This window comes from Pseudonaja textilis, chromosome 11 (assembly GCF_049901715.1).
Source record: "Pseudonaja textilis isolate UNSWEBS1 chromosome 11, rPseTex1.2, whole genome shotgun sequence".
Lineage (NCBI taxonomy): Eukaryota > Metazoa > Chordata > Lepidosauria > Squamata > Elapidae > Pseudonaja > Pseudonaja textilis.
In genome coordinates, this window is record NC_142000.1 from 11,720,645 (window position 1) to 11,737,018 (window position 16,374).

Here is a 16,374-nt window from a genome sequence, read left to right on the forward strand (position 1 = left end):
CAGAGCAGAATCCTTCATTTCAGTTTATAATACAAAATAGTATGTTCTGAAGTTTGACACCTGCTTTGCAGGTCACTGTGAAGATTAGCGATGGTTGCACCTATGTACTTTCTTCTTTTCCTCCCTTTTAATATTCTAAGTTAAATTTAATGGTTTTTAAAAGCTACCATTACATTCTTTTGTTTTGTGCTAGTTATTCACTTTTAAAATGCATGTGAGTGCTCACCTTTTTTTTTAATAATGTCAGGTTTAGAAACAAAGGAAACTTAGCTGAATAGATAGATCATTTATATGCAAAGTATTTAAATATATATCTGTCTAAATCTACAAGTGTTTTATAGATTCTTTGAAGGGTAATGCTTTGTCAAGACCACAAGTGTTGAAGTTCATTCACTGCAAAGAAGAACATCTCGTTTTTACAGTTTGGAAGTATTAAACTGCTATTCAAGGTTATTTGATCTCAGGCAGCCTACCTGTTTTCCAACTGTTTTTTATCACTTAGGAAGGACAGATATTACCTACTTTAATGTAACTTGGCCAATTTCACCCAACCACGTTTAAGTAAACAACACATTTTAATTCAGAAACCGTGATCAGAGGCACTGTTGGTTGATTCAGAGACTGGGGATCTGTTTAATTGATCCTAAAGTAACAAACTAACAAACTGTCAATCAGAATCCTCAAATCAGAAACTATTGACTTGGATCAGAGATACCCCACACATGCAGTCACACATAATTTTGCATTTTTAACACGTTTGTTAAAAAAAACACATGTTCAGATTTCACTTTGATTAAAAGAAACCTGCATTTTTCCCCTCATTCCTGCCCTCGGAGATAACAGTGGACATTTTCTAACAAATAAAATCATTATCTAGATAGACTTAACTTTATTTCAACCAAATGAAAGTACAATAGATCACAACTGATCAATATTTTTGGCTTTTTAGTCTTATGTTCACGAGCTTCAACAGTTTTGCTCTCTTCCTTATCTTGCCAGCTTCCAGTCTGGAAGAGCAAGTCAATGGAAATCACAAAAGATGCTAAGACTTTTCATTTTGATAAACTTTTGGATAATTTGTTAATCAATTAATGAAATAGGTTCAGGTTACCATTTGCATAACAATTTGCTAGATTAGGTTTTAAGACAGAACTGTTTTTGTTACGCTTAATATCAGAAAAGTATGATAAAGGGTATATTTGATATTTCATGTTTTAACAGCAGCAAGAATTCTATTTGCACAACATTGGAAAAACGAAGAAATACCTACAGATATAATTTTAAAAATATTGGACTGTGCAGAAATGGACAGATTAACATTGAAGATAAAAGAAAAAGAAGACAAGACACAGAATATTTTCAAACTTTTATCAATGGCTGGATAAAAGAGGTAGATATTAGGAACTTAATAAATATTACTATGTAAATGAATTGATCCAGACAGTACACTGTTCATTAAGCACATATTGTATGTAAAGAAGACAAATTATATATATAGGTACAGTGAGGAGACCCACAACATTTCTGGAATATATATTTTGTTGGAGCTTAAGAAGTCATGCATTCAACCACAAAGACCTCCTTCCAATTCTTAAAATGTGTTCCTTTTTATAAAAAGTCATCAGAGGAATCTCTCTCTGTTTTCATAGGTGTCGCAGATGAGTGGCTGTGTTATTGTATGGCCATTCAATATAAATTTATGTTCTTCTGCTGTACAAGAGTAAGGATATGAAAGCCTCCTTATTAGGAAAGGAACAAAACAAAAAACCACCCTATTTGGCACTGGCATATATCTGCAAGTAAAAAATTGACATTTGCTAATCTAATGTTCCTTCTTCCCAGTATGGCATGAGCAGTTACTTGTGAGAACATTGTGTAGTAATTGTGTTTAAATACTGACAGTTTTAATAGTGACCAGCGTGTAACTGTTCTGCCCCTTATATCATTAGGGTTGGCAAGGAGCCGTTTTGACTTCAACAGCCATTTTGCCATGCAGTTTTTTTGTTTCTGGATGGGTGGACAGTAAACTGTAAACACATTTCAGCAATGCTGTCTTAACACAATTACAGCCTTGATTGACTGCACAGGATGGGGAAAACAGTGTTATTTGTTGAAAGCAGAAAAGAAATAACCCTGAATTTTAGGCGGTGACAGATACAAGCCAACACAAGTCAAAAAATTATGAACTATCCATGGGGAATTGAAAATTAATGGTAAGGAGCTTTCTATTCACATTCTCTCTTCTTTTAAGGAGAAATTTCATACTGAACAGTGCCTACACATCCACCAAAAGAGGCTGATTTCAATTCAGTATGAATTCCAAGAGAACAGAAACAGCCTGCCCACCAATCTGACATCTATCATGAAGTGAGAAGGTTTATGACTACTTTGATTGAAGTACAAGGAAATTGGTTCCTTATCATCAATGTTCATGTTTCAGAGATTTTGAACATTGTAATACTGTACCTCTTTTACATGCCTCACTACTGTACAGTCATAGGGTTTTGTGTCTATTTCTAACAGAAACATAATCCCAATCTTCAATTACAACAGAGGGGCAACGCTGTAGAACCAGTGATGGTGAATCTTTACCACACCGACTTGATTCATCATGAAATTTCCTGTGATTTTCCTCCACTATGGATCAAAAACCCTGTCTGCGGGAAAAAAAATTCCCAGCTGAAACTTACCATAAAGTATATTGAATAACAAATTTATGGAATGATAGAGTTGGCCAAGTCCATTCTTCGCCCTGCTTGTTATCTAATGACTGATTCCCGTCGATAGTGAGTAGTAAGCTATTTCTCAATGACATAAAGAGTTGCACAGAGCTTGCTGTTTTATATCATGTTCTCTCTTCCCGCTTTTCTTTCAAAGCGGAGCTGGCTGGCTTCTGAAGTGTGCATTCATTTTAAGACAAATTGAAATGGAACTGCATGGCACCCATTTGGTTTGATTTTCATTTATCTAGCAAGAAACGGGCATGAATAGGAGGCTCATTGGGACTCCATTCATGCTGCTCATTATCTAAAGGAGAGGGATGGGAAAGAAGGCTGTGTTTTAAACAGGTGAATCAGATTGCCTTCCCATTCAACCACAGGACCATTTTGATCTGAACCATGGATTTCAAAAGCCACCTTCCCCAATGGTGTTGATACTATATAGCGGCTTATTTGGGAGCGGAAATCTGCATTTGGCAAGTATAAGAGCTAAGTTATGACTTAGATGTTTGACCATGAAATGCAGATCAGATCAGGTCAGTGAGTTGTAGAACACACAAATATCTAACCATCAAATGTACCAAATTCCATTCATTTATAGCCAGGTAGACAACTTAAGAGTAATTATTGGAATTCTCCTCTTCTAAATTGGTGCTGGGCAGCAGGATGACTCAGTGACATCCCCTGAATCAAAAATGAAAGCATTTCACAAAAGAATACTAGAAGTTCTACGGTATAATATATATTAGAAAGATTTGTTAATGAAGCCTAGACCAAATTTGAGCTGTTGGATTCCATGACCAAATACAGGCACTTCTACCACTTGCCATATCAATGGAGGATAAGCATATGCAATGCCCCAGCTATCAAAAACATTGCTCTTTTTTTTGTTGGACTGTCAATTATATGCCATTCATCATTCCCTATTGGAAAGAACAGCCCAATGGAATCTGAACCACAGAGTGTCTTATTTCCTCCTGGGCTTTAATCTATCTATTGTTAAGCAGAACCACTAAGTTTATAATTAAGGCACTTGAGCTAAGAACCCAATACAGATAGTCCTCAACTTACAAGCATTCATTTAGTGACCATTTGAAAAGTGGCGGGATTAAAAAAAAATTACTAGCGGTTCTGTGGGCATGGCTTGGTGGATGTGACTTGGTGGGCGTAGCAGGGGAAGGGTACAGCAAAATCCCCATTCCCTCTCCACCCACTAACCTGCTTTCCAGCTCCGTTCTCCTGTGCATGGCAACCAAAGGAGACCCAGCCGATCAGCTGGGACTCAATGGGAGGCAGAGAATAGATGGGGGCGGGGCCAGTCAGAGGTGGCATTTGCCGGTTCTCCGAACTACTCAAAATGTCCACTACCGGTTCTCCAGAATTGGTCAGAACCTGCTGAATACCACCCCTGCACTTGAAGTTACAAAAGCACTGAAAAAAGTTACTTATTAACTATTTTTCACATGTCACATGATCAAAATTTGGATGCTTGGCAATTGGTGCATATTTATGATGGTTGCACTGTCCAGAGATCATTTAATCACTGTTTGCGACCTTCCGACAAGCAAAATCGGTGGGGAAGCCAGATTCCATTAATAACTGTGTTATTAACTTAACAAGAACAGTGAATCAACTTAGCAGTGATTCACTTAACAATTGTGGCAAAAAAAGGTCATAAATTGGGGCAAAACTCGCTTAACAACTGCCTTGCTTAGCAACAGAAATATGATCGTAAGTTGAGTCTACACGTACATCGAACAAATTGTGGGGGGTACCCTGTAAGGGAACGCATTTATCTGATGGCCAACTCCTTGCATTACCACCACATATCTATTTTATCGCTGTGTTTCCTTTTATCTATTTCACCCTGGAATCAGATTGTGCACTTTATTTTTATTGTATTTTATTGGTAAGATCGTAAGACTAACCATTTGTTTGAAGTGATGTTGGGTTCCCTGCCTAAGCAGGGGGCTGGACAAGAAGACCTCCAAGTCCCCTTCCAACTCTGTTATTCTATTCTATTCTATTCTATTCTATTCCATTCTATTCTATTCTATTCTGTATTCTCCTCTACCTTCTATTCTATTCTATTCTATTCTATTCTATTCTATTCTGTTTGATTCTATTCTATTCTATATTCTCCTCTACCTTCTATTCTATTCTATTCCATTCTATTCTATATTGTCCTCTACCTTTTATTCTATTCTATATTCTTCTCTACGCTCTATCCTATTCCATTCCATTCTATCCTGTTATGTCCTATCCTATTCGATTTGATTCTAATCAATTAATAAAACTATTCCATTTATTAATAAAGGGGTGTTTCATTTCTCTTATAGAATTTTAAATTATAATTTAGAATAATTTTTGAAAGCTTTCTTTTGAAAAAATGAAAAGCTACTCATCATTTATTACCCCATCATCCTCAAGAGCATATACAATATTAGATTTTTTTTAGCTTCTAATGTGTCATGAGCCTTTTTACAGTTGTTCAATGATGCTGATAAATACATAACTTTTTAAATAGGGCAATTTGCTACAATCACAGCAAAGCAGGGCCAATTTCTGTAGCGTAGGAATTTACAAAAGTGATAAGTAGAATAACAAAGCTATCTTTATTTTGTTTTAATATTTTACCCTTTTATCTCTGTGTTAGGCTACTGTTATTATATGTAATTAAGAGTAACTACTTTTCCTCTAGGGTTGCATTTATTTATGCCATTTTCTTCCTACTTGGAATATACTTGAAGCAGCTAACAGCATTTAAAAGAGAAAAACAGAATAAAGTTTAAAAAATACACATTATCATTAACACCAAAACGAATACTAGAACTCAGTTAGCAATAAAAAAAAAAAGCCTGATGAAAGAAATTTGCTTTTATGGATTTTCTGAACCTCAAATGTGTGGAAGCCAAAGGATATATATTTTATAACCAGGAGAAAAAAAACGTTCTCTTCTAAGTCAAAAAGGCTCCCTAACAACAACCACATTTGCAAAAAGCTGCTCTATGCACATCTGAAGCACCAGAAAAAACTCTCTGGATTAGCAGCTCACATTGAGACAATCTGTTTCCCATTTAATATGGAAATAATTCTGCTTAATCAAAGCCCCATCAACTGGTTGAAGACAGAGCAAAACTCCTCCAAAAAAATCGAACATTTTTTTTTCTTTTAACAACCCTGTAATCCCTTGCATCAGGGTGGAGTCGGGGCCACTCAAGCGAGCTCCAGAATTTTCTGGCCGGATGCCCTTCCTGATGTCTACACAGAGTTCACAGCAGACAATTACTCACTGCACTCAGAGAGAGAAATATCTGCCAATATCTAGGATTCAGTTCAAAGCTTCCTGATTATGAGGCAAAACCTCTACCTCTAGGCCACCATGCAGCTCTTTCCCCCCCCCAAAAAAAAAGATCTAAGAAATAAATACTAAAAACTATACTTAATCCTATTGCACCAGGCTTTTCATTCTTAATTTTGGGTTAATGTTAACCACATTGTGTGCCTGCCAGAGTAGAAAGGCAATATATAAATCCAGGGGCGGGCTTCAAAAATTTTAGCAACGGGTTCTCTGCCCAGTTGCTTGGTGGGCGTGGCCATGGTGGGCATGGCCTAGTCAGCCTCCTGCACTACAGTGGGGTGGATTACCCTCCCCCAGCTCCAGAAGCTTTCTGAGAAGAGAAGAGAAGAGAAGAGAAGAGAAGAGAAGAGAAGAGAAGAGAAGAGAAGAGAAGAGAAGAGAAGAGAAGAGAAGAGAAGAGAAGAGAATACTTTATTGGCCAAATGTGATTGGACCCACAAGGAATTTGTCTTGGTGTAAATACTCTCAGTATACATAAAGAAAAGATACATTTGTTAAGAATCAAGAATCATAATGTACAACACTTAATGATAGTCATAGGGTACAATCAACAATCAAATCATACTAGGAAACAGTCGATGTATATCGTAAGGATACAAGCGACAGTCCTACAGTCACAAGCGGAAGGGGATGGGTGATAAGGAGAATTGGGAAGATTAACAGTAATAGTAGTGCAGACTTTGTAATAGTTGAACAGGGTTGAGGGAATTATTTGTTTCGCAAAGTGATGGCATTCAGGAAAAAACTGTCCTTGTCTCTAGTTGTTCTGGTGTGCAGTGCTCTATAGCCTTGTTTTGAGGGAAGGAGTTGAAACAGTTTATGTCTGGGATGTGAGGGGTCTGTAGATATTTTCACAGCCCTCTTTGTGACTCATGCAGTATACAGGTACTCAGTGGAAGGCAGGTTGGTAGTAATTGTTTTTTCTGCAGTCCTAATTACCCTCTGAAATCTGTGTCTGTCCTGTTGGGTTGCAGAACCAAACAAGACAGTTATAGAGGTCAAGATGATACTCAATAATTCCTCTGTAGAACTGGATCAGCAGCTCCTTGGGCGAAAACGGCCTCCCCAGGCTCCGGAGGCTCTCTTGAATTCAAAAACAGGCCCATTTCCGGCCTTCCTGGTCTTCCGGGAGGCCCGTTTTTGGGCCTCCCTGAGCCTCTGCACATGCCCTGCACTTACCTGCATCCAAAACGGGCCATGTGGGGACTCCTAGGAGAGGCGAGGTGGGTTGGGCGGGGCCAACCAGGAGTGGGATTTGGGAGTCCCCCAAACTGCACAGAATCTTAGCTAGGGGCTCTCCCAACCCCCTGCAAACCCCCAGCAGCCCACCCCTGTATAAAATCCAAGAAATATATAAATTACAGACAAAACACATTTCACTTAGTAGCTTGCGTGTCTCTGTTCCAGAAATGGGCTATTTGAGTCTCATCGTCATTCCATGGATTTTTTGTTTGTTTGTTTGTTTTCTAGAGGACATTGACACTGCCCCAAATTGAAATGCCAAGCACAACAGAACCATGAAAGCCCATGAAGTTTCTCCTGTATTTAACTGAGGCTATTAGTATTCAGCTTAAATGCTTTTAAATGTAGCAAACACAATGGGCTATGGCAACTAAACCAAACTTGTAAGCCAAGCATCCATTATGTCTCTTTTATATTTCTTTGAGCTTTTTTTGACCTTTTTTTTTTTTTTTTTGCCTAATAGATTTTCTAGCCAACTTCCACCAGCCACTAGCTGCAAATCGCATTTCAAAGGTTGTGTTTTCTTTTGTTTTACTCTGAGATAGACCAAGATCTTTTTCAGAACTGTGTCACCAAATGATCCTTGGCAAGGCTGTCCAATGGCTCTCCTTGGCAAGCAATTGTCCCTTATTTGGAATGTCTGTGCATTGTTTCCTTTCAAGTTAATACAGAAATTAATTTGTTATTGAGGTTTTTGGGTTTTTTTTTTTTACAATCTAGACACCACAAACCTAAAGAAGCAACTAATAATACCATCTCCCTCAGGTGACAGATTATTCAATTCTGTTTTGTGTAGAATAGAATAGAATAGAATAGAATAGAATAGAATAGAATAGAATAGAATAGAATAGAATAGAATAGAATTATTTATTGTCTAAGTATGATTGGACACACAAGGAATTTGTCTTTGGTGCATATGCTCTCAGTGTACATAAAGAAAAAATAAAATACATTCATCAAGAATCATCAGAAACAACATTTAGTGATAGTCATAGGTTACTAATAAGCAATCTGTCTACTAATAAGCAAACAAATCATACTAGGAAACAAAGAAAACAATATAAATTGTAAAGATACAAGCAACACAGTTATAGTCATAAGTGGGAAGAGATAGGTATTAGGAAGGATGAGAAGAAGAATACTAATACAGTTTTAGTAAATAAGTTGACATGGTTGTGGGAATTAGTTATTTAGCAGAGTGGGTGGCATTTGGGAAAAAAAATCAGTTCTGTAGAAACAAAATGCTACATTGCAAAATTGTTTTGCTTTTTTTGTATATACAGTGTAAGATAGCATTCATGCTATTCTTGCTCCTACAGAGCAAGGCGATCACTGAAATTAGTGAACCCATTAGCCATGGTGAGAAACTTCAGTCTCATTAACTGCAATGGAATTTGGTTGTGAGTACTCTTGATATTTCTATTCCACCTTTTCTCTAGGAGTGAGGTGTCAAACTTTATTTCATTGAGGGCTGCATCAGGGTTGAGTTTGACCTTGGGGGGGGGGGGCAGGGGGGGTATAGCCAAGATCAGCAACGTCACTCATGTTGGGGGCACCCATGGTGGCCCAAGTGCTCTGCCAGCGGAAAGAAGCTCCTGAGGTCTGTGTCTGGCTGCAACGGCCTCCTGCAACCCTCTGTCAGTATAGGGTGGCCCCATAGGCCAGGTTTAAGTACCTCATGGGCTTGATCCAGCCCACAGGCCTTGAGTTTGACACCTCTGCCCTAGGAGCTCAATATGTGAACTCACACCACAGACGTTTGACAAGGAGATAATGATGGGGAACCTTTTTTTTTCTTTAGATATATGGAACTGTGTAGTCCTATATAATGATTGACAATATAGAAGTAAGCAAGCCTTGTGTTTAATTGTTAAAGGATTATACTTCGTTTTGTCCTGTCCTTGGTATGGAAAAATTGGGTAGAGTAGGACAATCTTTCTCATCTTCCATCCAAAACCTTAAGATGGCCTCAACACCACCTTATGATGAAAACCCAGATTTATTCTACCATATAAAATAAATTGTTTTTCTTACTCCAGTGAAACTAGGCTTCAGTCCGCTGTCTGAAATAGTTCCCCACATCAACGACCAAACTTGAGTGAGAGCTAGTGACTGGCCTCAAATCACTCAATAAATGTCCAAGCTCAAAAAATACTAAATTGTCATTTTCACAGTCCTGATCCATCACTTTGACCATGGTTTTGCACAACTAACCTAAGCAAAATCCAAACTCACACATTCCAAAGCACCGTGCTTTAAAAAAGCAGCCTCGTACTTTAATTAAAGAAATTCAATCCATCCCAGAATAATTTAATTGCTTGCCATTTAGTCTACTTTTTTTTAAAGAGCCTGGCCTGTGATAAGCAAAATACTTCTGCACAATCACTGACTTGAAACTATCCATCCCTTTCTCATGGTTTCCTGGCAAATCTGCCCCAAGATTAATCCTCTGCAGCCCAGTTGGCATAAATAGCTTTATCCTTTTCTACAAAGGTATCCTGAAGCAAAAGGGAACAAGGCCCACTTTTCAGCCTGAGGTTTTAAATTAAAAGCGCTAAGAATCCATTTCTGATGAAGTGCCAGGATGACCCCTGGGGTAAGCAACCAAACAAACTCACTAATCCTTGTGGCCATTCTTTTCTTCTAGTAATTCATTTATGTAGTTGGAAGTTGGTCTTGTTTATCCTTCTGGAAGAAAGATTTGTGGAATTACACTCATTTCGGGACATCCACAGCCCAATAAATCTGCTTTTTCACTGCCGAGCTGGATCCCTCCCTGCTTCATTTGGTGTCAATAAGACAGACAATAATATAGTATTTAAGCTTGCCTGAAACAAAAACTGACAACATGCTGTACAGCAATTGCCTAGCCTGATCTCTTTTTCTAACAACTCGTGCAGGCTTTCACACTTCAATTTAGAGGCACTATAAAACCTGTCAAAGTTGATAAGGAGTGGCGCAAAGCTGCAGTATCAGCAAGTCATATCATCAATTGGAGTGCCAGCAAATCTACTGTGGAACACCTTAACTGTCAAAATATGAGTTGATATTTCCCTGTTTTGGCTGATTTATTGTCAAGTATTTTCCAGTTATGCGTATCTATGTGTATTTAAGACTTCTGAAGAAAACGGGGAGCATCTGCCTGCTTCTATTCACTTTTGTTTTGTCTTCTGCTTTCTTCTGGCATAATGAGAGGATATCGACGGACAGCAGAAAACAAGTATCTGTCTCCTCGAATTGAAGACTGAAAAATGACTAGGCCCCCTCTTCTGGGAGTCTCAATTGTAGACAGTCCTACTGGGTTTAGATTTTCAAAGCAAGCTCAAAGTCCTTACTTCAATTTAAGGTCAAATAAGTCATAGCTCTGTGAAAAAAAAATAAAAGCAGACTTGGGGAAACTCCAGAGAGTTCTATGACTTTCTTATGATTTATTGTATTGATATTTACCCTTTTCTCTGAGTGTCCATAATGGTTAACATAAAGAGTACAGTGGTTAAAGTACATTCCTGCAGGCAAACTCTGCCCACAGCCTGGAGTTTGATCCCAACAGGGCTCAAAGTTGACTCAGCCTTCCATCCTTCAGCGTTTGGTAAAATGAGGACCCAGACTGTTGGGGCCAATATGCGAATAAGGATTCTACCTTGTACACCACCAAGAGAGTGCTGTAAATCACTGTTTTTAGAAGGCCTAAATGCTATTGCTATTTTTTTTCTTTGCAAAAATCCTGTAATGCCTGGGAGACCATGACTGGCCCAAAGTTATCCACTGATCTCAGGAGCTGAGGGAAGACTCGAATTTAGTGGTAGGAATAGCAGGCAGTATACCATTGTCTGTGTGGACAATACAATAATTGGGCACCATCCTGAATGCAAATTTCTATAGTCCACCTCAAAATCAGGTTCATATGTTAAGACACCCCCCACCCTTAACTGAAGATTATTAGAATCACAGTGGATAGGAAACACTTAATCCTTAATCCTGCTGTAGTTATGACAAAAATTGATCTCAGACATACAAATAGGATATAAGCACTATTGAAATAAGATGAGTTATTAAATTAATGAAATACTTGAATAAGAATAATAAATGTATAGAAATCACATTCATATTTATTTCTAAACCTGAACATGAAGGTCCTTTTAAAATCTTATAAAAGTCTCTCTTACCTTTGTTTACTTGCAAAGATAAACACTTCAGTTATTCAACATTTTTTCTCATTGGGTTCTGAACTTCTGATCCAATCAAATTTAACCCTAGTCCTTTGTAACAATGTACCCAAACAAATAAAGGAGACCCAGTATTTGAGTACAGCAGTTGCTTGGCTGTTTTTATTAGGTTTCTGTTTCTTGAATTCAGTCTGCTTTTGCAAATTTCAGTCAATAACCAGTTTAAGGATACACTGAAAATACAGTCAATTACTGTATCTAAAACTTCTCTGTGCCTCAAAGGTGCTAGTGCTTCATTTCAATATAATATTCTACCACTTACAGTATAAATAACAGATTCAATAGCATTCATTTCCATCCATTCCCCCCAAACTATCTTAAACTAGCCATATTTGGCAACCATATTTCCTCCAACTGGTCTTAACTTAATCTTTTTGCAAAAGAATTGCTGTGGGGATTAAACATTCTTGTTACTAACTATACACTTAATTCCTGGCCTTGGAGAGTTTCCATCACACAGAGGGACAATTGACTTATCAAAACCCTGCAAGAGTTCTCATTAAAAAAAAATAGCATAATTGATTTGTAATTATCATCAGGGATGCAAAACTACTGCTAACCTAATTGTAAAATATATTGTTCCTTTCAAGTCTTAATGTATTGCCTTAAGTGATCCCCATTTAAGCACCAACAAACTACAGTAAATAGAATGACAGCGGGAAGCCTGAGAAATTGGAGTTCTTCTGACTTTTCTGTGCAATAAAAGATGTTCTCTTTTTGACTATTGTTCAGTCCATTAGTGTAAAGCTGGGATGTTTTTCTCACAGTGTGATGCAGACCAGGTGTCGGGGCTTCAAAGCAAGACCATATTTTGCAATAAAACCCAACTTTCTGTAAATTTTCCACCATCTGTTCATCTCGGCAATGAAGAAAATTGCTGTTAAAACCTTCTTGTCTTCTCAGCATCTCTCATTCCAAAGTTTAAGAACAGATCATCCCAAGCCAACCATATACACAGCTCCTGCAGATATAGATTGCCCACTGCCTTGACCTACGAGTATTTTCAACGCCGTTTTATTTTCTTTGGGATTTGTTATTTCCCAGTTTAGATTACAAATTTAGGATTTACAAAATACAGGATAATAGACCTTGGAGGTCTTCTAGCCCAACCCTTTGCTCAAATAGGAACCCCGATACTATTTCAGATAAAGGCTGTCCAATCTCTTCTCTAAAGTCTCCAGTGATGAAGCACCCACAACTTCTGAAGGCAACTTCTGTTTCACTGGTTAATTGTTCTCACTGTTTGGAAATTTCTCTTTAGTTCTAGTTGCTTCTCTCCTTGATTAATTTTCATCCATTGTTTCTTGTCTTGCCTTCTGTTGCTTTAGAAAATATTTCTGCCCCTTCTTCTTTGTGGCAGCCCCTCAAATACTGGAACATACTGCTATCTTTTTCACCTAGTCTTTCTTTCCACTAGACTAGATATACACAATTCCAGCAACCATTCCTTATATGTTTTAGCCTTTAGCTAATCATCTTTGCTGGTCTTCTCTGTATTCTTTCCAGAATCTCAATGTCTTTTTTATATTGTGGTGACCAAAACCAGATGTAATATTCCAAGTGTGGCCATACTAAGGTTTTATAAAGTGGTACTAATACTTCACATGACTCTATATAACTCTCTTCCTTGCTCTTTTGCACCCACCTTTCAGATTAATCTCTAATTTAATTTAATTTAGTGATTTAATTTAATTTAAACTTGGACTACAAGGGCACTATTATTTTTAGATATTCAGTTGAGTCACAGTCATCATTTTAGAAGGCACACTATTTTAATAGCTGCTTTTTTATTCATGAGATGCACCTCCTGAACTTTTCTTCATGAGTTCAGCACTTCAAATGCAATATTCCGTGTTCCAGCTTGATTCTCTCCTGCAAGGTAGCTTGAGCCAGTCTTCTTCTGAACTTCCTTACCTAAAGGCAGGCTTGAATTTGGACACATTATTTCTCAACTTCATTCAGCAGTCTGTTGTCTGTCTGCTCAGCTGATGAGAGGATTAACCTGATGTTGTTAATGAATAAGTGTATTTATTATGGCTAGAACATTTAATTAATTGGTTCTATTGAACCAGTCAATGAAATATGTAGCAATGACCATCAGAAAAGAACAACACAAGCACAAAGGAAGAATGCAATCTCTTCCCTTTATGTGTGCCAGATTAATTTGCCATCAAATTGTATCTCCAGACTTTTTCACTGAGAGGTTGTTTTCTGAAGAGGAAAAAAAAGCACCATACTGTAATATTTATTGTTCAAAGTTGTTGCCTGTGTGGTTTAAAGTAACAATGTAATGAAAAGTGAAAGGACAGCCAAGTGCCTCTCGTTTTAATGAGATTTTGGGACTCTACACAGCTTCACTGTCCCTGTGTATCCTATAAGATGTTCCTCGGGACAAATGCATTCAAAATGATTGCATCATAAAGATTTCCCACAAAGACTGGTGATTGTACGTTATTCTTTAGTTTAAATTTTCAGTACAGCTATTATTTTCTAAATTGTATTTGAAAGGAACACCTTACTCAACATAATGTTTCCCGAGTTCATCTTACACCTTCTCAGTCTCTGGGATGGAAGTCACATTCTGACATGACGGTAGCATCATTTGTGTAATGGTTAGTTCTGAGACTGATAAAGATTCAGCACAAGCTAGAAGCTCCTTTACTGCCCAAGAAAGGACCTGCCCATTTGCTCATTCATAGGAGGCAATTAAGAAAAAATAAATAAAGTCTTCACCCTCACATAATTTTGAGACGTATTTGTTTTAGATTGAAAATAGTTCAGTCTTGTATTCCTGCCCCATTTTTTCTAAAAAAATCTTTGTAAAGTGCAAAGGATGGTACTTAGAGAACAATGACTTTCAGTGTTATGCAGAAGCGTAAGAGAATGACATATTTCTAGGAATAAGCTGGTCCAAACATTATGCACAGTATAGCAGACAAAAGCAGGCTGTCATGCCCCTGTCGGAATCTGATTCAGAGGGGGAGGCTGAGCAGCTGACAGGGAGTGAAACTGTGGCTCCATTGGCTGTGGAAGAAACTGGGGAAGGGCACAGTCTGGCTGGGCAGAGCAGGGAAGAGGTAGAGCAAAGCAGAGGGAATTCAGAGGGGAACTCAGGGCCACCCCCTCTTCATCCTATGCCATACAGGGAGCAACATGAGTTGCATGGCTTATGGGGGAGGAAAGGGTCCTGATTCCCTTCATTAGCTGCAGCTGGGAACACAGTGTTTAAAAAGGGAAGCTACACATGGCAAAGTTGTTGGAAGCAAACCATGAGTTACTTGTTATTGTTGAGGATTATCTGGGTTCCTGGAATCTTCCCAACTGTGTGTGTTTTGCTGGCCTTTCAAGTCTGCAATTTCTTATCTTGCCCTGTCAAGTTAAGTATGGTTTGTGTGGATTTTTATTTACAGTTTGTATATACTTTGTTTTTGGACTGAATTTCCTCCACTTAAAGACTGTTCTTGGGAGTTTTTTCTCCAGACAAAGGTAACCTGGACATTGGGGGCAAAGTTGGAGGTATTAAAAAGGACTCTTCTTTCTTATTTGACTGTGTTGCCTGTGTGCCAGGCCTGGGTCATCACACAGACATTATACAGATTATACAGATTAACTGAGATGGAAGGGACCTTGTAGGTCATCTAGCTCAAATCCATCCACCCAAGCAGACCCTACACCATTTTTGACATTTTTGAGTTTGGTAATATCAGTCAGCCCATTCTTAATTTGTTTGGAGAACAGAGTTGCAAATGCAACTCTTTAGAGATGGTGGAAAACCCACGGCCAGGATCAAGTCAAGACTGAACTGCCAATTCAGTCTGTTTCTATTTAATGGAAAGGGGGAAGATATTATAACTTGTCCTTTTTCTCAAGTGGCAAATGACCTTATGGCCCTTTGGACCTTATGACCAAAGTTTCAATATTTCAATGTTTTAAGGCCACGGTGCAGCTTCAAGGCAAGTCATCAGGTGCATTATATTTGGAGGGGTGAGAGGAACCCCAGGATTAGTCCAAGTGAAATAGTTCTCATTAGCTGCCAACGCTGTCAACAACCTTTCCTAAAAAGGGTATATTAAAGATAGGATGATAATTGTCTAAAATAGTTGAGTCCAAAGATGGCCGTTTGAAGAGGAGGTGCACTACCAAATTCTTGAAGGGTAGAGCAAGCAACTCCTCCCTCAAAGAAATTAACTCCATGGGACAGACCCAACTACCAGTCACCTTTCGTTTTGATCTTTAGAAGTTTTGCTTTCCTGTATTCAGAAAGCAAAAGGATGCTTGAATCAAAGCTCCAACACTGGACCGCCTACTCATTCTGCAGAGCCCAAATGCACACCCATGAAAGCTTCAGAGTGTCTTTAAATTAAAAAGAATATTAAAATACCCATGCTGCTTAAAGTGGGAAAATGTACAGGGTAAACAAGTAATGTTGAAGGTAAACAAGAAGGTCACACACCAAGAACCACTGAAGGGTCCATTACACCTACGCATCAATTGTCTGGCGCCCTCCCCTTACCCACTCACTTCCTGACCCAAACAGCTGTAATTATGCTTCCCAAAGAAAATTCTGGGGTACACAATCCAAACAAATGTAAGAGTGCAAACTGCATTTAAAGGAAAGCCTTTATCCAGTTACATAATGACTAAAGAGAGCCAACTCAGAACCTCCCTTCTTCTCCCATTTTTTATGTGGGTTTTTTTTTTCCCAACAAGAAGATCTGGCTAATAAATAGATTGTATACACAAACTGAGTAACTATTGTGCAAATTTCAAATGAACCTATGTCCTGGGCACCCACCCTGGCTTCAAACAGATTTCTTCAACAAGA

The 16,374-nt window shown here is 38.2% G+C and overlaps 1 long non-coding RNA gene across 1 annotated transcript in view; it reads right to left on the minus strand.

Moving 5' to 3' along the window:
• Window positions 1-16,374, minus strand: part of LOC148124833 (uncharacterized) — a 152,127-nt gene that overhangs the window by 126,124 nt on the left and 9,629 nt on the right. The window lies entirely within an intron of this gene.